The sequence below is a fragment of the Struthio camelus genome, chromosome 9 (assembly GCF_040807025.1).
Source record: "Struthio camelus isolate bStrCam1 chromosome 9, bStrCam1.hap1, whole genome shotgun sequence".
NCBI lineage: Eukaryota > Metazoa > Chordata > Aves > Struthioniformes > Struthionidae > Struthio > Struthio camelus.
Genome location: NC_090950.1, coordinates 27,792,377 through 27,817,224, shown reverse-complemented (window position 1 = coordinate 27,817,224; position 24,848 = coordinate 27,792,377).

Sequence of the window (24,848 nt, the reverse complement as noted above, 5' to 3'; positions counted from 1 at the left end):
AGTATTGTGGCTCCTCGCTAACAGAAATGTAAATAACAATGAAATTTCATGTATTTTAATTACCTGAAGGCAGCCGTTTTAATCTGGTGAATCCTCTTATGTGATAAAAGTAACGTTACTACGGAAACCATATCTAACAGGGAAGGTACCACCCGTCTGCACATAAACAATTAGGAAACTGGTGCAATAAAAAGAGTTTTATCAGTCACTGGGCACAGAATTGACTTTACAGTGAAAGTTTAATCCAGGATTATGTTTCTGTATGTACGCGTGTACGTGCAAGAGTTAGTGGAAAAAGGTGTGGATTTAACTGGAAGGATCCCCAGGAAGCACCTTGGAAATGCACGCAAATGTGCTATAAAAACAGTATCTGCAGAAATATAGCCCGCCACCACAGCTGTGCATTTACATACTGTGAGTCTCTCGTGGGTTTGTATGTGCTTTATCTATGGAAGGAATAGGCCTACTCCAGAGCGACACGCTCCCCGAATTAAGCCCTTGAAGCCAAACCCCAGCCAGCGGTACGCCCGGGTGTCCCTGCTGAGGCCGGTGGCCGACTTGCTCTGACCTTAATGCCATAAAGTCACGGGCAGGTAAAGCTTTTTGAATACGATAGCAGTGCTGAGAAACAGCTGCTCCGTATAGTGATAGCGTTGGTAGGGTCTGGCTCCTCAGAGAGATGCGCCATGCCATGCGTCTCAGGCAATCCCGTTAAAACGGGCTGCAGTAGGGTGGAAAGAAGTGCTGCTGTGCTGAAGCCCACGCTCCGAACGTCATACTGACTGACACTGCTGCGTATTTTCCTGCTTTACTTGGGACCGGTGCTATTGATCTCAAATGGCGACTTAGTGAAATAGAGCCTTGGCCGGTGCTGGTGTTTGCTAGCCGGGCGCGTGTCCGCTGGGAGGTGCTGGAGGGGGTCCTCCACCGTGACTTGCATTGTATAAGATCTTTCTCCTCTTCCTGCTCTGTAGATTATAAGGAACTGACCATAAGGATATGTCTCACTTTATTTTACTTAATTCCATAGTATTCAGTAAACATCTATTACATTTTAGGATGGACCTGGTTTACGATGAGCTTGCTTTCCTCTAAGGCAAGGCTTGTGCTCTGTGTGTTGCTCCAGACCACGACTGATGAAAAAGCTCCCATGAAAAGTTTGGAAGCAGTCCTGAGTTTGAAAAGTTTGAGAAGTAAATTGGAGGGTAAGGCTGAAATTTAGTGTTTCCCTTCAAGCTGCAGCTAACTATCGTACAGCTCGTTCTTCTTGGAAAAAAAATGTATATAACTTCACACCTCAGTATTCTTCTTAAAGTTAGCCTGGTTTGTTAACTCATTGCTGCTTGTCTTTTACAGTCAATATATTTCTCCAGTCAGTATTTTGAACCCACACTGGTTAAATTTAATGTAGTCTTTCCATTCTAAACAGAACTTTTGCAAATAGCCCCTTAAAGGAAAATATTGTTTGTCAAATATCTGTATGGTGATCACTGAAAAACAAGGAGCCTTTGTTTCATAAACTGAAGAACTATACAGCCATCCTCTCCGTGCTCTATTCATACCCCTGCTATTGTGTGTGATAGTGACAGTGAAAGGTGAAATATTTCTGTTTCATCAAATAGGAGTAGTATGATTTCCCTGGACAATGTTGCCATGAAGAATTTTGAATTCTTGCCACCAAATACTTTGTCTGCAAATGAAACCCATGAAGAGGTAAACATAACATATATGCTACAAAAATACATTTGTTTTACAAATGATCGTTTCAGTCAATGCTTGCATGCTTACATAATTTGAATGCAATAACTTGCTTTAATATAGGGCAAAGTTTACTATAACTGAATAAAAATGCTTGATCTTATCCTACAAACCTGACTGCCAGGAAGATGGCATTCAGGAAGAAACTCCAACGTTATAAATAGCATATTGCAGGAGACTTTTCGCGAGAACGGACTGGGTTGCCTGTAGGAGCATGATGTGGACCAGTCCTTACTACGGCATAATGTTTTGGTGGCCTTATGGATTTCATCCAGTTGAACGATCAGATTGTGACAAATTGAGTCTCAAAGAATCATGATCCAGTTCATGGACAATAATCTCACTACACTAATTATTTCAGCTTGAAACCTGCATCATTGCAAAAAACATTAAGGAAAATTAACTGTTATTCATGTTGCATAGGTAATTTCCAAATGCCCCTGTCAGGCAGTGATATAGGGAGAAAGGATGGGGAGGAGAGACTAAGCGCTCTGGGAGTAGAGTGTCCTGGGCATAAAAATATCACAAACCACATTTCAGTATTGCAGTATTAGGTTAAATTAAAGTTATTTTCCTGACACAGCTACTGCCCAACTAGCTATGAATCATCAGTATAAAAACAATCTCCTAATTATCTTTCCACTGCAAGCTAATGCATTGAATTTTGTAAAGCTGTAATTTTATCCCGGTTTATTTCCATGTCCTCTCTAGAGACATGCTCTGCTCTCTGCCGAGGTTTTCTGATGTGATCTTGGGCAAGTGGTAATGGCAGTGTTGTGTGTTTGAATTAAGAGTTAGCTCCTTTCCCAAATTCCAGCTTAACTACAGCTTAGGTATGTTTAAAATTGCATTGGTGTTTGATGTTCTCCTGCTCTCTAGCAAAGCAAATAGACTATCTTCATAGCAGAATTGATCTTCATGATGAATAATGGGAATATTTTTGTAGCTGACTGGCTATATCATACCATAGTCAGTTCCTATAAAATAGGTGAAAACAGAGGATGGAATAATGGGGAGATTCTTTTAGATTGTGCCTCCAAAGCATCTATGTTAACAGATGTTTATTTCCATACTTGTAAATATTGGTAAGGTTTAACAGAACCCTTGAAAAAGCTAATCCATTAAGAAACATTAAAGCAGAGAAAATTCTGTCACTCACTGCCATCAGAAGGCAAATATGTTCATGCAGTGACTTGCACTGAGCTGAACTGATCAGATCCAAGAGGTATGTTTTGCAAATAGCGAAAGGGGAAGTACCCAAAACTTGTGTCCTTCACAGGGAAGAAAAAGATGATGGACCACCAGCCTTGTCTCACCTGTGGGTGAGCTGTGGGCTAGCGCAGGGTTTCTCCGGGGAGTGGACGCGTCTCCTGCCAGGCATCAGCAGAGCCTCAGGCCTTTCCAGTGCCCCCTGCACTCCTGCCGGGACCCCCCTAAGTGACTTGGTCGCTTTGTTACTGGGAGGAAAAAAAACGTCCTGCTGGCACCAGCACCGGAGAGGACGCATGTGAGAGCCCTCAGCTCCACTTAGTGGGCAAAACACAAACAACACGTTTTAACGCTGCAGAAAAACATTGGATGGCATGTTAAGAAAGTCAGCCAAGCAATGTGTAGGAAAAGGCTTCCTTTTGCCTTGTAAGACTGTCCTGAAGTCCTGGGCCCCTGAAGTAGGACCTTCAGGCTGTGTCACCACCCGGGCTCATCTGCTGCTCCTGGGTGTTTTTGGAATGAACTGAGGGATGACTCCATTAGAGAGCAGTTATATTTCTGCTCAGATGGATATTATTTAATTAACCATGGTCAGCCTTTCAAACGTTCTCCTTTGAAGGTCCTGTGGAATGAATCCACAAGGAACCAGGAAACACATCTACCAAAGGCAGAGTTTCACCTTGGTGCCAAAACGATAGGTGCGTGCCCTGCCACGGCCACCACCTGCATAGGGCCTTGCGTGTCATGGTCCAGTAGGAGCAAGGACCAGGTTCATCGAGTGCTTAGGCTCTGGGGAAGGACCTGCTCCTTTGGGCTGTAGGGGAAGGCATGCGCTGCCCCCTCCCTTCCCCCCCCCCCCCCCCAGGTCATCAGAGCCCCAGGGAAAAAACAGAGAAACAAATAGGATTTTCAAACAAGCATCTTCTCCAGTTGAAGGTATTTCAGTGGTTCTGCTGATGGATTAAGGACAGCTCATTAAGTAATTTCACCTGGTTATGCTGTGTACTTCTCACCTGAAGAGCTTCTTTCATTAGCTAGTGCTCCAACTTCCAGCGTTTCATCAAAGAGAACCTTGTAGTGATACGGCTTGATTAAAAGCATCCCCCAGTGTGGGTGCAGTTCTTCCCTGAAACACTCCTCAAGCGGAAGCACTTCATGTCTCACCAGCCAGTTAAGTAGATGGTAAAACCAACGCTGCATGTTTTAAGGAGCCATTTGCCATTCTTCATTTTCCTGTGCTCCACAAGACTTTGTCTCCCTCAATCATTTCATTGAACAGTCTCTCATATGAAGAATAAAAAATCCTAGCGCCTGGGTTTCAGTAGGGCTTGCACAGACAGGATGACTATCACAGCATATGCAGTTTCATGTAGACAAACGTTTCTCTCTTTCCCCGTTTGGGGTCTGCCTGCCCTTCTTAAAGGAAGGGAAACTGAGTGCTGTCAGCACAAGGAGAGATCATCAGATATTATTTTTTCTTTATTCATTATTAAGAAAAAAGTTACAGTGGAATCAGAAAAATCACCCATTGCCGTCAAAGGTGAAGGAAAGAGAGGATAACGCTTGGTGGATCTGTGTTGCTCTCAGCTTTGGGAATCTGATACCACAATATAGAAGGGCTATGAGATGCTAGGCTAGAGCAGTGCATCTCGCTGTAGTGACTAGCTACAGGGGTGACAATAGGGAGACACCTCTCTGCACCGCTGGCAAATTCAAGTGAGTAGCTTGGCACCCATGCGAGGTGGCTCTTGCTGTCCTGGAGCTTCCTCCCAAATGCTGGGTACAGCCCAGCTACAGGTACATCCCTGGGAAAGAACATCTTTCAGTGAAGAAGTGCCCAGGCTGCAAATAGTCGGAGTATTGCTACTTGCTTTTCTTCTCAGTGATGGGGCACTGTGAAAGTCAGGATCCACAGTCCTACATCTGACCTAGAATGGCTATTTTTATACTGTCATGTTGTGGTGATCATAGTAGGGCCACAAAGATGCCTGGAGCACCCCTTGGAGGAGGAAAGGCTGAGAGAGCTGGGACCTCTGGAGAAGAGAAGACTGAGGGGGGATCTTATCCCTGTGCACAAATATCTGAGGGAGGGTGTCAAGAGGATGGGGTCGGGTTCTTCTCAGTGGTGCCCAGTGGCAGGACAAGAGGCAATAGGAACAAACTGAAACACAGGAAATTCTACTTGAACACAAGGAAAAACTTCTTTCCTGGGAGGGTGACTGAGCACTGGCACAGATTGCCCATGGATGTTGCGGAGTCTCCAGCCTTGGAGATACTGACAACCTGACAGGACACGGTCCTGGGCAACCTGCTTAGGTGACCCTGCTGGAGCAGGGGGGGTTGGACCAGATGATTTCCAGAGGTCCCTGCCACCCCAAACTGCTCTATGACTTTCTTCCATCAGTGGTTATAGCATACATAAACATGGCAATGTAGATGATGCTATGATATTTTTAACTCCAAACAGTTGATATTAAACCCCCAACTGGGCAAAATCCTCTGGTATCCTGTGGGATCTAGAGGTATTTCATGAGCCCCCCCCCAGTCAGTGCTTTGGCAGTCCCAAGTGCCCTGTTGTTTGGAGGAAAACGAGACAAGCCAAGTCGCTCAGACCGTATCCCTGAACATCTTCTGCAGATGATGCCTGTGAAGTCTCCCATCAGGTGTAACTGCTGAAGATTCATGAGAAAAACTTGCTGTAGTCAAGGCAGGTGGTGCCCTGTGCTTGCACGAGGCTGTATCACTCTGAGCCCGGATAGCCTTCAGGAAGACCGCCCTTTCCAATGGCATGTTGATGGTCACTACTCACATTTTGATCAAAATCTTCTTTTAGTCTCCTTTTTGATCTTTACTGTATTTTTCACCCTCCCTGGGAAATCCACATTAGTGACATGAGGTTGGCCTCCCAAGCTGCTAGTGTTTCCAAGACTTGCTGCATTTTTCCTACCTTCTTCTAGTTCAATTGCTGCTACAAGCCTACTAAAATTGCCCTGCGAAGCTGGTGAGCACTGAGGTAGCTGCACAGCAGGTACTGGATCCTCAGGATAATTTTTGGCAGTTAATTAGTAGCTATGCTACTTGCATTAAAAAAAAAAAAAAAAAAGGAAAGCTTTAATTAGCCCCACAAAGAGACTCCAGGAAAACTAGCCAGCCAGTAGCCTCTCTTTGCATGTGTAAGTGAGCAGCCAGGGGAGAGACTGACAGCGAAACGCAGCGGTACTTGCAATCTCTGTTGCTGTAGGGGGAAAAATTGGTTAGTGGTAGGGAGAAAAGGGGATGGAAAAGTCAAAGCTGACCCTTGTCCCTGTGTCCATACCTCCGTGAGGGAACTTCACGGGTTAGAAGTGAAAGGAGTGAAGTACCACCTCATACCCTTTGCATCTAGATTCTTCCCAATTTACAGTCAGAAGTGACGGTTTCTTTTCCTGGTTCCTTAAATTGGCTCCAAAAGTAGTTTTATGAGTCAGCGTTCTGCACTCCCAGTTAGTGCCTGCTGGTTTCCTGCTTGCTTAATTTTTTTTTTTTTTGCCTAGGATGTAACACTTCATCCTCTCCAATGATCTTTGCTCATTTCAGTCTCCCTCGAAATACTGGCAGTTTTCAGTATTCCTTTTCAATTGCGTGTCTGAACGATGCATGCCTGTTTTGAAGATTTTGCGGGGGGCACTGGGAAGACTCAGTGGAGTTTGACTTTGATGCGAATCTTCCTGCAGCTTGAATTATAAATTCCCTTTTGGCACCATACACACCATTTGCATGGTTAGTATCTTAAATGGCATTTCTTTTTGATACAGACACAGGCGACTTGGTTTGAGCTCAAAATGGAAATGCAGAGCACAACAAGGAACGGATTTCTGATTCTGCAAATCAACCAGCTAGAGACAGAAGTGAAACATATCAGCCGTCTTTCATCATGGGCCCTAATTAAAGTGCAAATACAGAGCAGTGTTCATGACGGAAAATAAGGGAGGCTTCTGACAGCAATTTTAATCGTCTTAAGTGCAGCTTCTGCCTCTTATGTGCTAATGCCAACATCTACTGTAGAAAGGTGTTGTGCTGAGAGGGACTGAAAAAGATGCATTGCCTTGGGAATCCAGATTAGGACACTGCCTTACATCTTACATTTAAAGTATATTATTACTCCATTTTATGGTTTAATGAGTTAATACATTTAATATTTTGAGTTTTAATGTTTTGAGAGTCTCTCCAAGATGCTTTTTGTTTGTCCTAAAGCCTTTAGAGATCCTATGGCCTCAAGCTGAACGAGCCATGTGAAGCCCGAGGCAGGGAGAAGGGTGTAGCATGGATCGAGATCTTGCAAAGGCTGGTTCGAGGGCAGCCAGGGTGCAGGGTCTGCATTTGGGGTCTGCACGAGTAGATAGAAATGCCAAAATACCCCGGGTGCCCAGGGGTTGCTTTGTGCACCTTGTCCTGTTAGTTTACTCAATTTGCAGGAGTTCTTTAGGAAAAAAATACGTGCTGGTCTCCTCCATGGAGGTGCCGTAGGCTGTGACTCTGCAGGGACAGATGCCGAGCCGGGAGCCTTCCTGGACAGACCTAGGGAGGAGTCACATGGGGAAGGAGCAGAGGGGTGAGTTTTGTTAGCGCATGTTTCCAGCGCCTCAAAAATTATTCTGTTCCCTCCAGGCCCATCTCTCCACAGGAGAAAGGATGCCTTGCTTTGATCTGCACCTTCCTATTTTTCTCCTGTTGACATATTTCTTGCCATCCAGCAAGTGAGCCCCAGCCTCCCAGGCCGGACGTCCCTGCTTCCCAAGCAGCCCGGGGAAACCCTGCCCGTGGTGGCAGAGGAAATTTTGGTTTTCCCTTTGCCCCTCCGGGTGGCTGGCTCAGCTTGTAAAATCCTTGTAGATACTTTGCACCTTCCCGTGTCTCTGTTTGAGAGAGAAGTTACTGCATCAAGCTGCACCTCAGATAGACCGCGGTAGTATTTTTACACTGAAAGATGTGTTGTCCCAAGATGCCCCCGACAGCAGATGACTGATGGCCACCGTGCACATTTACCTCCCGCCTGAAGCACCTCTGAGCCGAATCCTCGCAGTCACGCGTTGCAGGCAAAGCTCGCTTCTTTGGAAAGCGGAGCGGAGCCCCAGAGCGGGCAGCAAACCCCAAAGCAGGACGGACGCTTTTCGCCTCTCTCCAAAAATCTTAACCTATTTTGGGGACGGTTGTCAAGAGGATTACAGTTTTTTTACCTGAAATAACACCAGACTGTGTCTGCTCACAAAAGGGCCGCAGTTTTCCACCCGTATTTGTGCCTCGGTCTCTGGGGGCTGCTCGTTGCGATGGGACCTGCCGCTGGCTGCCGGCCGGGGCTGTGGTCTGCCGCAGGTTGCAGGCACGCCGGCGTTACGTGAGCAAACGCAGCCCTGGGGCAGGTCCACGCCGGACCGTTCTGCTTGGGAGGCTGGAAAACATGGTGCACCCCATCTTCTTCAAATCTCAACATTAAAAAAGGCAAAGAAAGATGCCATTTAAAAGTGAAAGGGGTAATGGCTTTGTCTGAATGGTTTCCTCTGTCTGTTCAGCTATTTGCAGGTGCCACCTGTGCTCCATAGCCATGGGATTTGGGTGCCTGACTCTCATATCATGGCATAATCCTTTCTCTTACCTTCATCTCTGTGATGTAGACAAGAAGCTGGTGTTTGCAGGTTGCTGGAAACAAGAAAATTGAGTCATTTGCTCCAAATCGTGCAGCTAGTCAGTAGATCCCACTCAGACACTGGACGCTCCCCACTGCGTGACGGTGCCCATCAGTGGGCGTAAACTGAAGGCAGCAAAGCGCCCGCATACGCTGAGGTGCTTCTGTGGATGAGGGTCTGGGGGGACCTGGTGTTTGAGCGCTGCTGTCACGTCGCGCTTCTGCGTCCCGGCTGAGCGCTTCCCGCTGCGGCGCTGAGCCCCACTCCCCCATGAGCCTTGTTGTGTTATTTAATGCTGATTTCATGCCATAGCGGAGTCAGATTCCACGTGGGAAACAAATTAATGACTTTAATCATGAAAGCCATGGGATGCTGGGATGTTTAGAAGTTCCCAGGCATTATTTTATCAGCTGCGTGGCATTGTTATTTTATTGAACAAACAATTATTGCACAGCCTGGCACAAATCAGTGGTCCTAAAAGATGTGCATCCGTGGTTAAAAGCTGCTGTAGTGGTAGGAAAGCTGCGCAGGAGGCTGGGGAGGCTCCTGCCCGTGGTCAGCATGCAGGGCATCGGTCGGTGCTGTTTATAGGGCTGTCTGCGGAGCTCCACAATGACTCAGAAAGTGCAGTGTTATGCCTGCGGAGTCTGGCAGGGATGCCACGAGCTACACGGAGGGGCTTTCCATCGCCTGTAACGGTCACCAGGAAGGTGAATAGGAGACTGGTGCGGGGGCTGGGATGTTCCTCTGGCATGCGAAGGCATGCGGTGTTTGAAACCTCTGAATAGCAGCCTGCACGTGGAGCGGCCCTTTGCCATTAAAGATCTGACCGGAGCCATGCTTTGACAGAACAAAATGCATGAAATTAGGGTTGTCTCCTACTTCTCTTTCTGGTTTGGATGTCAGTTTCTTCTCGCACACTTTTCCGGCATAATTTATATGTGCACGTGAATTAATGGTGGCTATAGCATGGGAAAATGTAGGTCTCCATGTGGAGGTCTGTATGCAGACCTTCCTTGGAGGTGGAAGAGCTGCTGCATGGACTGCAGGGCTGGTGACCTGCGCCTAGGGCTGGGTAGGGGGAACTGGATGGAGAAATCTCATTCTGCAGCCTACAGTCCTGCCTGCAAAGGAACAAGCAGTTTTGGCATTTTGTGCTCCAACCAGTTTTGAAAATTGCAAACAGGTTTGTATAGCTCGCAGCAGAGCAATGCCAGCGAAGAGCCAGCTGAGCCTCACAGGCCAGCAGAGCCGTTCGGGGGCTTTGGACCCAGGGAGCTGGGCTGGCTGCAGCAGGAGCTATTTGGGAAGAGCTTGCCAAAAGCTAAAAACTCACCAAAACTAAAAGCACAGCTTGGTCATCAGCACGAGCTGCTTGGAGTTATTGACGATCGCAAATGCATTGTTAAGCGGCGCTCAGGAAGAATATTTGGAGAGGAAAGTCACGGTGCGTGATACCTAAGGAGCGTCCGTGAGCTAAGGTTGCTCTGCAGAAGGCAATGTTTGCACTAGCAGAAAACATATTCAGCTACCTTAGCGCAGCAAGGTGGGTGTTCAGCCCATTTCAGAGATAAAAATGCAGCAGCTTGCTTTGGAGTGTATTATTTACTGTTTTATTATTTATTACTTCTGGGTTCTGGGATTTTCAGTTTCTGAGTTTGCAAAGGATCTCATCTTGAAGATTGCATCCTCAATCTTCTATCCTTAGAGCTGCACAAATATATTTACTCCTTATTTATACAGGTTTTCATTATCTCGAGAAATCTGTCAAAATTATTTAGCTATGAAAAGCACAAGCCAGCATAGCTACATTCAGAAGAAGGATGCGCTTATGGCACTAATTAGATCATACCAACATGCAACGTATGTCTTTTCTCTGTCTGCTCCAGCACGCATTTTTCTAATCATTTGCTATTAACGCCGAGAGACAGCAGCCAGCGTCAGGGCCGGGTGGTGCGTCAGGCACTGCGGACCTGGAGGTGGATGAGGTCTCTGCTGTACAGCCTGCAGCTCCCTGGCTGCCAGCCCTTGAAGCAGAAACCAGTCAGAAAATATTTAAGGATTTTGTGTCCAGATCTAGCCCGTAGCGCAGGCCAAGCTGCAAAGTGGTGAATCAACAATAGCCTTAAAAGTAAAATTAAAACTCTCTTTCTCCCGGCGTTTATTCATGACACCTACTTGTGACCCCTCGTCTCTTCAGCGTGAGGAAAGACGTCAGCCTTGTAGCTAATGACTCAGCGTCATTTTTTGATATTATTCTGCCTTTTTTTTTTTTTTCTCTCCCTTTTGCCACTCGCTGTGTATTGTGCAGCCTGGCCTTGGGTCCTTTTTCTTAGATAAGCCCAGCCTGGAGTGTAACAAAATCGCCGAATGCGCGTAGCGGCTTTTGGCCGGCACGCCGTGTGACTGGTGGGGGGCCCACGTGTCCTGGTACCGGGCAGCAAGAGACACGGGACCGCGCTGCCGCAAGCAGCAACTCCTACGCTTTCCCACGTCCGCAGACCAACCTTTTCCCCCTTCGGCACCGGGCTCGGAGCCCGGAGGCTCCCGCGCAGCTCGGCGGCTGGCGTTCGGGGGCACGGATGCTCTCAGGATGTGGCTTTCCATGGACTGAGCCGGGAGCGGCTCAGAAACCATCCGAGCCATCAGAAAGAGTTTCCTTTATGCTGGGTCACAGCTCGTTTTATCTTAAATAGCAGCATGTTCGTGTTTTGCGGCGTTCTGTTTGCCGCAGTGGGGCATACATTAAAGAGAGGCTGGATCCAAAAGGCGAGGTGCCGATTCACACACAAAAGAGAGAGCTGCGAGCTCACGTCCGCTGCCAGTCTCGGCCCCGTGGCGGTGGCACGCAGTCCCAGTTCGAGGGACGGCACAACCGGGCCAGAAAAGGGAGGAAGAAAATGCTGGGCCAAAAAGGGGGGGAAGAAAATGCCAGGCCATATGTTGTAAAATATGGATAAATATTTACAATCTGCTGTTTATCTTAAACAGACTTCAGTTGTTTCTCCTGAAAAAAAAAAAAACAACCCGAGTGCCTGGTATTTTCTTTTCCTGCTGTTATCCCTTATGCACTAACAAACAGCCATTATATCCTCCCTCAGCCTTCATCTTTTTGAGCTAACTAAGGCAACGTTTCTCGTCTCCTTGTGCAAGTTTCTCCTCCTAGCTTTTGGTGACCGCCGTTTTGGGGAGAGGCTCGCTCATCTCAGGCTAGGCGCGAGACATCGAGGCAGCCTCGAGGAGCTTTCAAAGAAACTGGCCAAGCTGGTGAACGCATGAGGTAGGTTCTCCAAAAAATACCTTCAAGGAGAGATTAAAGAAGATATGCTGAGAGGGCATGGTCACTGAGGCCAAGATTTTAAGGTGATAGCTGTGGTTGTGCTGCCCAACGTCCTGTTCGCCATCGCACCCCGACCTCTCCCTCCTCTCAGCCTCTTCCCAGCCAACTGTGTTGCTGTTGTTTTTTTTTTCCTGAAATTATTTTTCCAGTTTGTACTCTCTTAATTTAGGTAACAAATAACAAAAAACATAAATAGAAATCCAAGCCGGGTCTTGATCATCCATCCAAGGTTATCTCCTTTCAATGGGTGAAACACCACCACGTGGAGCTGGTGGCCCAAATTTCCACCGTTTTTAATTCGACCACAATTCCCCTGCTAAATGTGAGCTCTTGTAAAGTCAAACAGAGAAAGTTAAATAAGTAAGCTGCTTTCTAAATGTCAGCTTATATATTCCCACAGTGAAGACATTAGTCCATTTGATTATCTGCATAACCGTTACAAAGAAGAGCCATCTGCATTGCTGCTGTGCGAGTCTGACATTCAAAGGTTAAAGAGCTCTTTTAGGTTGTACTTCTGCTTAATTCTCACTGAGTAAAATAATTTATGCTAAATTGTGTTGCAGAAACTTGGATAATTTTGTGAGAGCTCATTCTGCAGCGCCTTTCACAGGAGGCTTTTCCGTCTGATAAGGTAAGGGATTTTCTTAATTCAGTCATCGAACCGCTTCACAAAACCTTGTCAGTCTGTCACGAGGCCTGCCTTTAGCATATTGCAAAATGAAATGAAGTGCTTGCACTTATTCTTCTGAGACTTAAAGGAGAGGTTTTATTGGCATCAGAAGCATGACTGTATATGGGAATCATGTCATGAATTTTCATCCGTTTTTGGATTCTTATGTTCTCTTTCCTGGATTCATCGCTTCACATTTGGAGCTATAAATGTATCGTTTCGGAAAAGAAAATGCAGCTAAAACCCAGAGCAAGCGTGTGCTTGGCATAGGTCTCCAAAGTGTCTGTCTGTGCAGAATCTGCTGCTTTTCACTGAAGCAACAGGACGGTGTCCCCATTTTCTACAGCACCCACCGAGCACTTTGGAAATCTGATCTCCTTTCTTCTGAAAATCTGATGGAGCACTGGAAAAATGTGGCTATGAATGATTTTGCAAAAAATTGTCCTAGGCAGCCTTATTGGACTTCTGAAATCATGTGAAAACATCAGTTGACTAGAAACTAACTGTAACCCTAGGAGAAGAATTAATTCATCTGTTTTCTTCAGGAAAAACAATTGCTATAAATCTTTCAAAACTTACGAGGAGTCAGCAGTAAAACCTTCCCTGGAGCTGTCAGCTGCGACTGCAGATCTGGCTGTAATATTGCAAAATCAATCACTTCTCTTCACTGGGGCCAGCGCGCGGGAGGAGGGCACCTCTGCTCCAGCATCTGCAAATTCAAAGTGTGCTGCTGATGCTCAGCCTTTACTTTCTTGTCTTGCTGAACACTTTGAGTGATACGGCATCTGCCAGGGTTGGTAGCTATGAATAGATATGAGGGAGAGTTTTTTCTTTTTCATTTAAAATATGCCAGTTTTTTATTGCTGGAGACACACGATGCGCCTGGCGAAGATGCTCGAAGGGGAGGTGTGGTGGGGCTGCGCGGTTGCCGCAGGACGTCACCTCCCACCTCTGTGCTCGGCCAAGGGGAGGATTTCTGCAACGCGGGATGGGCAGCATCGCTGGGGCGAGGGACCTGGCCCTGGGGAGCCTTTTCCATCCATGGGAAACCACTGAATCGGGCAACACCTTCCCCATGCAAGTTGCCACCTCAGTTCATAAAATGATGTTATATCGGGGGCCGTGGGCCAGCTTCTCAGAGGACACTGATTTTCTTGAGTTTCTTTCCTGCTGAAAAAAGACATTCTTTCCTTTCGCAGGAAAATGTCAGTTCCAAAAGAAAAAAGTCTTTGTTGTTATCTACAGTCAATTTTCCCTTTAAAATCTAGTTTGCAGTCTTCACAAGCTTTCCAGGCAGGGATTTCATTTACTCTTTTTCAAAGACTGGCATGAAGGTACAATGCTAGCACAATGATACGAATTATCATCTTTTCTTTTTCTTTAAAAGTCCTAAAGAACATTACAATCCAAAATGCAAAGTGGTTTTGAATTGGTTTGAAACTTTTTTTGAATTGGTTTCAACCTTTTTTTGGAGGAAACGTATTTTTCATGAGGCTTGTCTTGTCACGTGAATTTTATCAGCTCTCCAAATGGGAAAGTTTCGCCGAACAGAAAGATCATGTAAGTAACAACTGAGGTGGGAGTAATTCCTTCGCCCAAGGAGATCTCGTCCTTGTAGCTCTTGAAGATGACCTCACGGGTTGTTCTCCCTGCTTCGCAGCTCATGGCTTCCCGCTTGTTGACAGATGTTGGACATCTGGAGCTGTCTGGCCTCTAAACCTTACCTAAAATCCATCCCCCCTCAGCCAGGAGAAAGGGAATTGCAGCTCGTCTTTCAGGCACTTTTGAGATCATCACTTTACTCCTCCAAGTTTTTGCTCCAGGTCCTTGAAAATAGGTCGTGCTGTGAGTGGCCAAACTAACGAATTCCGGTTTCCCCTCAGTTTGGTGTCTTTGCCCCACGAGTGCCCTGAGGGGGGCCCCGACTTAGGTCCTTCTCTTTTCTCCAACGGATGCATTTCTGCTTTTATTCTCATTTATTGCATCTTCAATTTTCCTAAAACTCATGCTTTAGGACCACTGCTCCTGTGTTGTCTGGCGTAAACTGATGGAGAAGCCCCAGAGCTCCTTCCCAGGCGTCTGTCTGGGACAGACGGACAGACAGGCAGACAGGCAGCATTGCACAGGCCGGATTTCCTCGAGGAGCCAGTTTTCACGTGCAGCAAAGCCGGAGTCAGTTTCTTGGGTCGTCTTCCCTTTCCTTCTCTCTTCTTTGCGGTTTTCTTGACACCTAAGAGAAGGTACCAGCTTAGAGAGCACTACTGCCGCGTCAAATTTGGAACAAAACCGGCAAATAAATCCAAAAACTATTAGGAAAAGCCTGATGGGCAGATGGACAGACAGTGCGATTGCATAAGCCTCATTTCAAACCAGGCTGAGAATGACAGATTCTGGAAACGTTTCCCATGCAGATTTAGTTACCACATGGCTAAATCTTGCGACTCATAAGCATCGCAAGTGAATGCTCATAGCGGCAGCTATCAATCAAACGTACCAGCTCCCCACGGAGGGAGAGGATGTGAGATGCTTGAAGCAAATAAGACACTTGAGGCTAAGCTAGAATTTCATTTCTTGCAGCGCAGCAGGAGTTCGCTAACAATTAGTTAGCAGTGTTAGTGGACTGGTTACAGGTGCAACCTTGGCAGTTGTTATGGCTTCATCCTGCTCAGCAGAGCGGGGTCCAAGGACCGCTCTGCCTTGCTCAGTAAGCGCCAGGGGACTTGTCGCACCTGCCTGGATGGAGACCAGGGCGCCGCGCTCGGCTGGAGCGGCTCTTGGTTTGCAAAACGGGCCGGTGCGAAGGGAGGCGGCTGCTGCCTCCCAGGCACCCCGCGGCACGCGAGCACTTGGCCCTCTCCGAGCCCGGGCGCTGCGATGGCCTTTGTAGCGCGTGTGTTGAAGTGATTAACAGAGAAACGTGGGGGGGGTTCTGTTTGTCTCCATATCTGCTATTTTGTTTAAAAAAAGGGTTTAATTATGCCGATGGCGGCTGGGCACGCCGTTGCGGGAGGAGGAGGAGGAGGTGATAAGAGCTGCACTTCAAAGGCTGGCTGGGCTCTGGCGGTGCTGGGTGACTCCTGCGAGGTCCGCTTCGTCGTGCAGCTGTTTAATTACAACAGCATAATGACATTGGAAATGCGCCCGCTGGCTCCGCCGGGCTGTCTTCATAACAAGCCCGGCCGCTCTGTAACACGGTCGTTACGAGGGGCCCACGCCAAAAATGCGGAGCTGGTTCTCCTGGGAATTTGGGGTTGTTTGGAGTGAAAACAGAGCTGGGATCTAAGCATGGCAGCTGGACCTTTCTTCTGCAGGTGGACCGGGCACCGGCTTTGGGTGGAGCAGGTAGACGTGTGGCCATGTGCAGCCGGTGGCTTATGCCGGTCGCTGGGTAGACCTTGGGGGTGGCGGGACTGTTCATCGTTTGCTTAAAAAACAGGCTTACGTACGATGAGTGATTTCTTGGCAGGAAGGACAAGGATTGACTAGGCCACGGAGACCAAGCTTCTGCTGCTGCTAGAAGTAGCAAAACGCCCAGTTTTGCTCCACGGGTGCAGGGTGCTCTGAGGGCACGCGCGGTGGGACAGGACAGGAGCGCTGCTCCTCGTTTCCAACGAAGAGCTTTCCCTTGGCGGGAGCTGTTACTAAATGACCCAAACTTTGCGGAAACTGGGAGGCAATGCCCGTCCTGCGCGACGCAACGCGGCTGCGGGCGCCCGCGCCACAGCGCCGTTCAGAGCCTGCAAACGGAAATAAAAAGCCTCTGAAAAAACCGTAAGTAATTCCTCATGCTCCTTTCCAGGATGTTTTAAAAAACGGAAAGCCCCCCCCCCGCCCTGTCTGTGGTTAACGGAGGTCCTTAGAGCAAAGAGGGCACTGAATATTTTACGAGCAGCGTCATTTTGCAGCAGCTCGTGAATTCCCGATTCGTATTTCACAGTAGGTGGGAAAAAAAAAAAAAAAAGAGAGAGAAAAATTCATTTTCGCCTGGGCCGCGGTGTGTCCTCTGGTCTCTCACGGCACAGCCTGCGCTCGGACCGGCCGCCTTGTGCCCCGCGGTTTTGCTCTGCCCTGCCGGGCTGGAAGAAGAAATACAGTCATGAAGGAAATTTCTTTCACAGCATGAGAAAAATGGAGCTGGAGTTTGGCTACTTCAGACGCAGGGTCTATCATCTGCTCTAATTACGTAGAAGTGCCCACCTGCGAGCTTGCCGGAGCCTCCTGTTTTGTTATTACGAGGCTGGCTCCACATCGCTTCCCCCTCTGCTTCGCTAAGTGGCTGCAAAACAAATTACAGCCAACATCCTCTCATCAGGGTGACGCTGCGTAACTTCGCAGCCCGCTTCGGTTTGGGCCCGCTAACGCCTTCGCCGAAGCGGCGCTGGCGGAGCCCTGGAGGAGCGTCACGGAAGGACGCCAGCCCTTGGGGACCTCATTTGCTGGCTCGTCAGCCATCCGGCACCCGCGATGTGGGCTCGAAGGAAAGTGGCGTAATCGCCTCCTGCTACCGTGGCCGCCGAGGCTGTAGAAACAGGTTTGGTGTATTCACATCGCGGGGAAACGTGCGCGTGGCTGCGTACGAGGGCGCTGCTGGGCATACGACGCTGCCGTACCCGCTTTACCTCCCTCGCCTGCTGCGCCGCGGCCGGCGAGACTTGCAAACTTAATTCAGCGCCAGGGTTCACCTACCGATGCTCAGCAAGACGTGATCAATTAAAACTGCCCAGGGAACCGGATAGGGGCAGGCAGCCCCCCCCCCCCCCCAGGGCTTTTACGTCGCCCTTTCGCCAAAACCGCGGCGTCTCCGAGGAACGTGCTGGTTTCGGTGGCTCAGCCAAGAAACGGTCACCAGCTCTTGCTGCCAGCGGTGTGCGCCCCGCTGCTCCCTCCCGGCGGCGGCCCCCCGCTCCGCGCCAGCCTGGCCCGAGGAGGCGCTGCGTCTCCGCGGGGTTCCTCATCCCGGCTGCCATGTGGCTTTACCATGTCCCACCTCTTCTGTGTGATTGCATTGGGTTTTTTTTTTTTTTGGAAAAGGCTGGGCATAAAGTAGTTGTGCTGCTGCCTGTGCCGCTCTGCGCTGTCGCAGGTAATATAACAGCATCCCATAACGTGGGTGTTACTCGCATCCCGGCTCTGCTTCTCACTTTCCTATTATTTTCATTTTGTGGTTATTTTTGCACGTGCAGTGAAGTAAATCGAGGTGTTATCATCTCTTTAATAGCTGGGCCTTGCAGCATTTTTAGCTGCAATGTTTGGGCTTCGTACTGTTGTGAATAATACCCAGAGGGTAAAAATCAATGTTCTTGGAAACAGCAGCGAAGGAGGAATCTAAAAATGCAACCGGACACGCAGGCACATACCCGTGCGCTCCCTCTTGAAGTTAGCTAAGAAAAACGTCCAGGGAAAGGTAAAAATCAGTTACGGAAAATGCACTCAGCTGCAAAAGCGTACTGGGCCCAGCTGGAAGCTAGCAGGGCCGTTCACGCTTCCCGTACTCCTGCATCCCTCTTAGAACTTTTAATTGCTAAAAATCCACTTTCGATTTGTTTGCAAGGCAGCGTGCCTGGACCCGAAAATACTCCAGCTTTACGTGTCTGTGGGACCGTTGTTCCACAGTTAAGCCTCTACAACAAGTTATGGGAGCACTTCTTCCTCGGGTCAGCGCAGGGGTAGCTGAGGTCACGGCAGTGGGCCGGGCTAGCCAGAATGACCGTTTTGGGGGGGTGAGGGATGGCCGTGCTCTCTGCTGCTCTGTCTTACTGGTACGACAGAAACCTCCGCATCCTCGTAGCAGCAGCAACATCTCAAATTCGTATCTCTCTGTGCTCGGTCTGGGCTAGGCATTTCCATGTCTGAGCACACACTTGCTTTTCTGGTTCATCGTCATATTTCTAAGTTGTGCTTACGGTCTCAGGAAAAGGAGAGCAATTTCCGTTTAAGCCCATCAAGTCCTGGGGTTTCTTTTTTTATTACTGATCTACCCAACCCACCAGTCGGTTGAGAAGAATCAGTTTAACCATAATCGGCCTTGAGCAGCACCAAAAACTTACTGACCGGGGTGGTGGCGTCATGAACGATATTTCGTTTCTGGTCGCACCTCTGTTCTTTGTGGTTTCGTTTGTCTTTGGCTGATCTCTGCCTCTTGCCCGCACTTTTCCAGCCCGTTTCTGCGCTCTCGGCAGGTTTGCCAGCAGAACGTCCGGCGCCGGTGCCGGGGCGGTTTTGACGCGGAGATGCCGTCAGTTTTTAAAGGGAAATTAGGTGTCCCAGCTGCTCTTGTGGCTTAGCAAAGCTCAGGATCACACGCACCACCACAAATACGCTCATAACCATGCCTCCCCTCTTTACGTTAGCACGTGCACCCCACCAGAGAGACCCAAAGGGATTAGAAAAGCGACGGAAACATTCGTCTAGACAAGCAAATAGAGCCGGTCCCGGAGGCCAGCTGGCAGATTTTGTGCGCGGCTGCAAAAACGCCCTTTCGGCTGCCAGAGCCTGGCAGCCCCGCGCACCGGGTTTGCTTATTCGTACGGCGGCTCAGCGAGGCGCCCCCAAAAACGTCGGTCCCTTTGTCGCAGTTAAGGGCGGCGGAAAGACAAAGAGGTCTCCGGAGATGGGCGGTGGTTCGTGGCGGGGCGGCGGTGCCCTGGGCGGCAGGTTTTTCCCACTTTTTTCCCACTTTTCCCCCCCCAACCCCGCGCAGAAGAAGCCGCCCCCCCCCCTTCTGCAGGAAGAGCCTAACCTGAGGCCGCCAAACCTGATCATCCCCGTTTGCCGGGCTCCGTTAGTTGGGTAGGTTAAGTGACTTGCATGGGCAGTAACTGCCATGGGCCGTTTCTGTCCGGGCTCCGGTTTCGGGCAGGTGCCGAGCGGGGGGGAGTCGCATCCCCTCTGGGGCCTTCAGCAACCTGGGCTGATTCAGGAAAAAAAGCAAAAAAAAAAAAAAAAAAAAACCCAAAACCAAGCAAACCAACCCTCCCAAAGGGCGAAGGAGAGAAAAGCTTGGACGCTGCACAGCTCCCGGCCCTTCGTGTCAGCAAAAATTGTCTGTCTCTCCGGGCCTTTAGCTCCCAGCAGTATAAACATTTTCTACAGGAAACGGCAGGAGGAGGGCTGAAGAAAGCATTTTGGGGGGAGGAAAAAAACAAAACAAAACCAAACCAAAACCGTAACAGAGCTGAGAAGGAAGGGTGTCATCGCCACCGAGGAGGGGCTGCGCGTGGCGGGGAGGGTGACCCCGGCTCCGGCAGCCCCTCCGAGCACCCTTGGCCCTGCTCACACCCTGCAGCCCTTGAAACAGCGCGCTGCCAAGGGCGCAGGGGGAAAACAAGGCTGGGGCCGGGGCCGCCGAGCATAAACCACGCTAATTTTGCAGAGCTGGGTTTGAGCTGTAGGTTGGCGGCGTAGCGATGCCCAAACTAACCGCCGGGGCGCAAAGGCGGCGGCGGCGGGCTGGACGCGGCGGCCGGCCGGTCGGAGAGGTGCTCGCAAGCTGCGAATGCGACGGGCCAGCACCAGAAACGCCAGCCGTCACAGACCCGCGGTGAGCCACGTGGGCCTGTCGGCAATCACTGCCGAACAGCGAACAGCATGGGAAAAGAAAGATGTTGCAGGAAAACTTAAGACTTTTAAATCATGTTTAGTACCTCAGTGCCAGCGTGGGGAGGTTAAGCACTCTTGCCAAGTTAAGCTTTTTAATAGCCTAGTAAAACGTTTCTCTCTCAATTGCTTGTTTAAATCCAGCGTGGAGGGACAGCAACTGCAAATCCTCCGCAGCTGACGCTCGGTTGGTACTCGGTGAGCTCATTAGTCCCCTTGGTGAGCTGGGGTTCAGAGGCAAAAAGCCACCGGCAGGGCATAACTAGCGGATTTGGACCTTGAAAAAAGATGGGGCTCAAAGGCAGCCGCAGCGATGGCATGGGCAACGTGGGAGCCTGAGCCTGCAGCCTGCGTGGTGGCGGCGGTGGGTGCCGGTGAAGGTGTGGCCATCTGCTGCGTGTCCCCGGCGTGCCTGCTGGGACGTGTGTCCTGCTCATGGTGCCTTGTTCTCCTGCCGTTGGTGACGCTGCCCGGAGTCACGGCTCCCTGTGCCTGCAGGTCCCTTTTCTGTTGCTCTGTCGGCTCTGCGAGCGGCTCTCGGGACAGGACCAGCAGGTATAAAGTCTTACCCCTCCCCGTAGGAAGTGCAGCCCTCTGCTCGTGGGGCTCGTGCCCCTGCACTTTGCTATAGCTACCGTGGGTCTTGGGGCAAAGACTCTACTTATACCCCTGCTGCTCCGTATCAACCATATCCAAACAAAAAAGAAATCATATATGATTGCCCAAGCGGGAAGGGTGGGCTGTGACCGCCGCTAACGGCGGTGGGAACGCAGGCGTGCGAACGGAGGGAAACGACCGCTGCCTTCGCCGAGGTTGTCGGCGGTGCGTTAGCCACGCTTGCGACCCGTGCAAGAAGCAGGGCGTCCCCCGCGTGGGTGGGCGCACCAGGGGGCCGGGGCTGCGACGTGTCGGCTGCTCGGCCGTGAGCCGGCGGCCGGCTCTGCCGACCCACGCGGGGCCGGGGCGCCTGTGACCGCCGCGTCCCTCTTGCAGCGAGGGAGCGGTGCGAGCAGATGATGATTTGGGAGAAGGGGCTGGCAGCGAGGGCTGAGCATCTCAGCACGCTGTTCAGGACTCATCCCTGTCGGTGGCACACGCGGGGACAAAACTGCAGGCAGCTCGGCTTCAGCTGGGAGGGTGTTTCTTGGTGCGGGGCAGACAGCACAGCTGGGGCAGACCGGGCGCATGGTCGCCCTAGATCAGGCTGGATGCTACAAGTTCAGGAAAAGCTCCCCCTCGAGTCTCAGGGCTGATTTCACAGAGCTGATTTTGCCCCTTGGTGCAATCCCGTTTGAGCAGCTGGGGACCAGGGCTATCGCGCTGTCTCCCGCTGCGGCTCCCCATCCTGCCCTGCAGCACATGCAGAGGCAAGCGCGGGAAAGCGCGTCTTCGAGGACTCTGGTCTGGGGAGGAAGCAGCCGCCCGTGAATCACTGCAGCTCTCGCCTCCCGAGGGGCCGCCGCACCGCTCGGGCGCCTGCCCCCGCAGGACAACCGGCTGTTTCCCCGTGGCTGGAGCACGTTTCGCATCGATATTTGTGTGCTCTGCAGTTCTCAAGGTCAGGGGTCTGGGGCTGGTCAGCGGAAACGGAGAGGGCTGGAAAACAGGAGCGGAGGAAACCCAGTAGAGAGGCACAACAGGATTAGCGGAGCGAGGAATCTGACCCTTTCTGATCTGGATGATAAGAATTCTTCTCTGTTTTTCATCTTTAAAAAGAAACAACGTTTTTCCTTGTTTTTGTCTATATTTGGTGTAATCAGATCACTCACACCACTGAAGCTTATTTCCTGCTGTTGAGTACATTGAAGCTATGACTTTGAATATTTATTTTTCCATGGTCCTCTCTGTTTCTAATTACATGGCGCTGATGTTACGCGACTATGTGGAGGCCGGTCCACCTTTAATACCTGCCAAATGCTAGCTCTATTATATGCATTAGTATCCCAACACATTTTCAGATATTTCCTGCTATTTATCTTTTTATTTCTGAACTTAGCCCTTTTGGATGCATGGCAAGGTTGTTTTCTGATGGCATCGTAGGCCGGAAGGGCAGGCAAACAGACAGCATCTAGGTATGCGAGGGTGTTTAAAAGTAACATCTACTAGTAGTGACTGATGAAATCCTGTGCAGTGTGTATGTGTGTGAGGTTTGTGTGTGTGTGTGTGTGTGTGTTTTTTTTTTTTTTTTTAATGGAAGTCGGTCAGAGTTTTGCCGCAGGAGAGACGATGGAGATCGATGGTGCAGAAAAAAATCTGTCTGCTCACACATAAATAGTCTATGTGGCGCTGGTAGCGCTGCTCTCGCAACAGCTGCTTAGCTCTTTCGCCTATAAATCTCAACTTTTTTTTTTTTTTTTCGCCAGACATTGAAATTTTCCATGTGTGGGAGGTCTCTCATAAACTGATTTTATGTGGAAAATTGTAACAAAACCATTTTCTAAAAAAATGATTGGGGTGGGATGTAATGTGAGCTGTATTAAAACCCCAGGCGCTTGCTGTCCTGCCCCCAAGGCCAGCCCGGGGGCCGCGGGGTCCGGAGGAGCTCGCAGCGTCGTGCCGAGGCGCTTGCAGGTGCTGGGTGCTTGCGCAGCTCCCCGGGGAAGCATGCCTAAGTACATGAAATCCAGGCCTAAATACGGACAATTCCAGGATTCAGACCAGTCTGTTTTCAAGCAGTTTGGGCTCTTTCCATTTTCAAAACAAAGAGGAATGCAATTGGCTGTTTTATAGAAGATTCGGGGTTGGGTGGGGGGACGGACAGCTGGTTTACCAGGACTCCCAATGGGCTCCCCAGCTGGCGAGTCTGCCCAGCGCGACATAGCTGCAGCGTTAAATGAGTCAGGCGCTGCCAAAACACAGAGAAGCGCTAATCCACGGCTTTAAAAAAAGCTCTGTTTGGTTCTAATCAGCGTAACTTTAATTACCTATGTGGACGATAACATAGACTGTTTCCTGGCTCTGCTACCTATATTACACCTGGCCTCTTCAGCTGTGAACCATATAGAATTAGGAAAGAATCATCATTTTTCTGAAGACTGACAACAAACACAGTCAATGTACTTCAGCTATTTTTTTCCATGTGACTTTAAGAATCAACAATCATATGGTAAACACGCCATTTAAATTAAAAACTTTGTATTTCTATACCATACAGATACACAAATATATACAAAATGCACTTATTCCTGTCCCAATCTTAACATATATTCAGCTGCAGAATCCATTTGCCCCATGAAACTTAATTTAGAGATAACCCTCTTTTGCCCAGCCCTCCATATACTATATTCTTCGCTTCTCTGTTACTGCCTATGTTGGTAAAATCCAATACTCAATTTAAAATGTCTTTGCCCAGTTATTGACTTATTTTTTGCTCAAGTCCTTACCCTGGCACCTTATGTGAAATAAGAAATTTCACCTGAGCTGATTTGGGGCACCCGTGGCACTTTGGGTACCTACTGGGATGACCACTGTGGGCCTTACCTGAAGCTGCCAGTGCCTGTGTGTGTCAAAAAATTCTCTTTAAATGTATGAGGCACGCTAGAGCTATTCTGTGAGTTATCAGAAACTTGGGTTTCCGGTTTTGCCAAGTTTAACATATGCCAGCGTCACGGGAAGGAATCCCTTGACTCCACCGTCTCTGCAATTAAGCAGAGAACGCTGCAATTTACACAAGCGCTTTGGCAGGTTTCCTCGGAACCCAATTGTGCAATGAATGGCTTAGCCTGCAAAAACAGGCCTTGTTTTCCCATCTTTTGGCTAATGATAATCTGTATCTCATGCTGTATAACTACACGTGTAACGGCCAGCATGCTTTAAAAGGAAGGAAAAATAACAAGTCAGCATGATCCTATTAGCTTTGATTTGTTTGTGGTTCTTACATGTAATCAGAACGTTTTTGTTGTGTCAGCCTGGTTTAAAGAATGTGCTGTCACATAAATGTGCAACTCTGAAAAATAGGTGGGGATGTATTTTGCAATATAATTGTTAGTCATGGCGTTCTTTGCTTAACTAAGCACAGCAAAGAAAACAGGCAAGAGTTTTCAAATATTTGCAGCTTTACAATAAAAAAATTTTACTTTAAAATACAGTATTATAATCACTGTTAAAAAAAAAAAAAAAAAAAGCACTAGCGATCATTTGGATATCCAGTAAACAAAGAACATGGCTGCCCCTCAGATGAGGGGGCACAACTTCAGGTGTTTTAAGTTACTTCCACTGAAGTATATAAAGCTCAATATACCTAGGTAAAGGAGTTAGCCTTGGCATTGCAGCCAGCTACACATACTGCTCCCTTGCTTTTCCTAGTTTTGAAACAGGAAAAATGAAACAAATCAACAAGGCAGAGATTGCCCAAGCGGCTGTTCAAGCACAACATCCTCCCATCTCCCTTGGCCATACTTCACCAACAGCTGTTTGAGCATAATTGAAAAACGACAAATGAAACCCCAAGGCTTTTGACAACATTTAGCTCCCCTTCTGTACTCTTCATTTAGATTTAGGAGGCACAGGTGAGTTTCACGAGACTGTTAACGCATCGGTTTACGCTTTGGCAACTTTCTGAGTAATTTGCCTCAAGGGGTTTGCCAGCAAAAACAATGCTGAAAAAAATCAA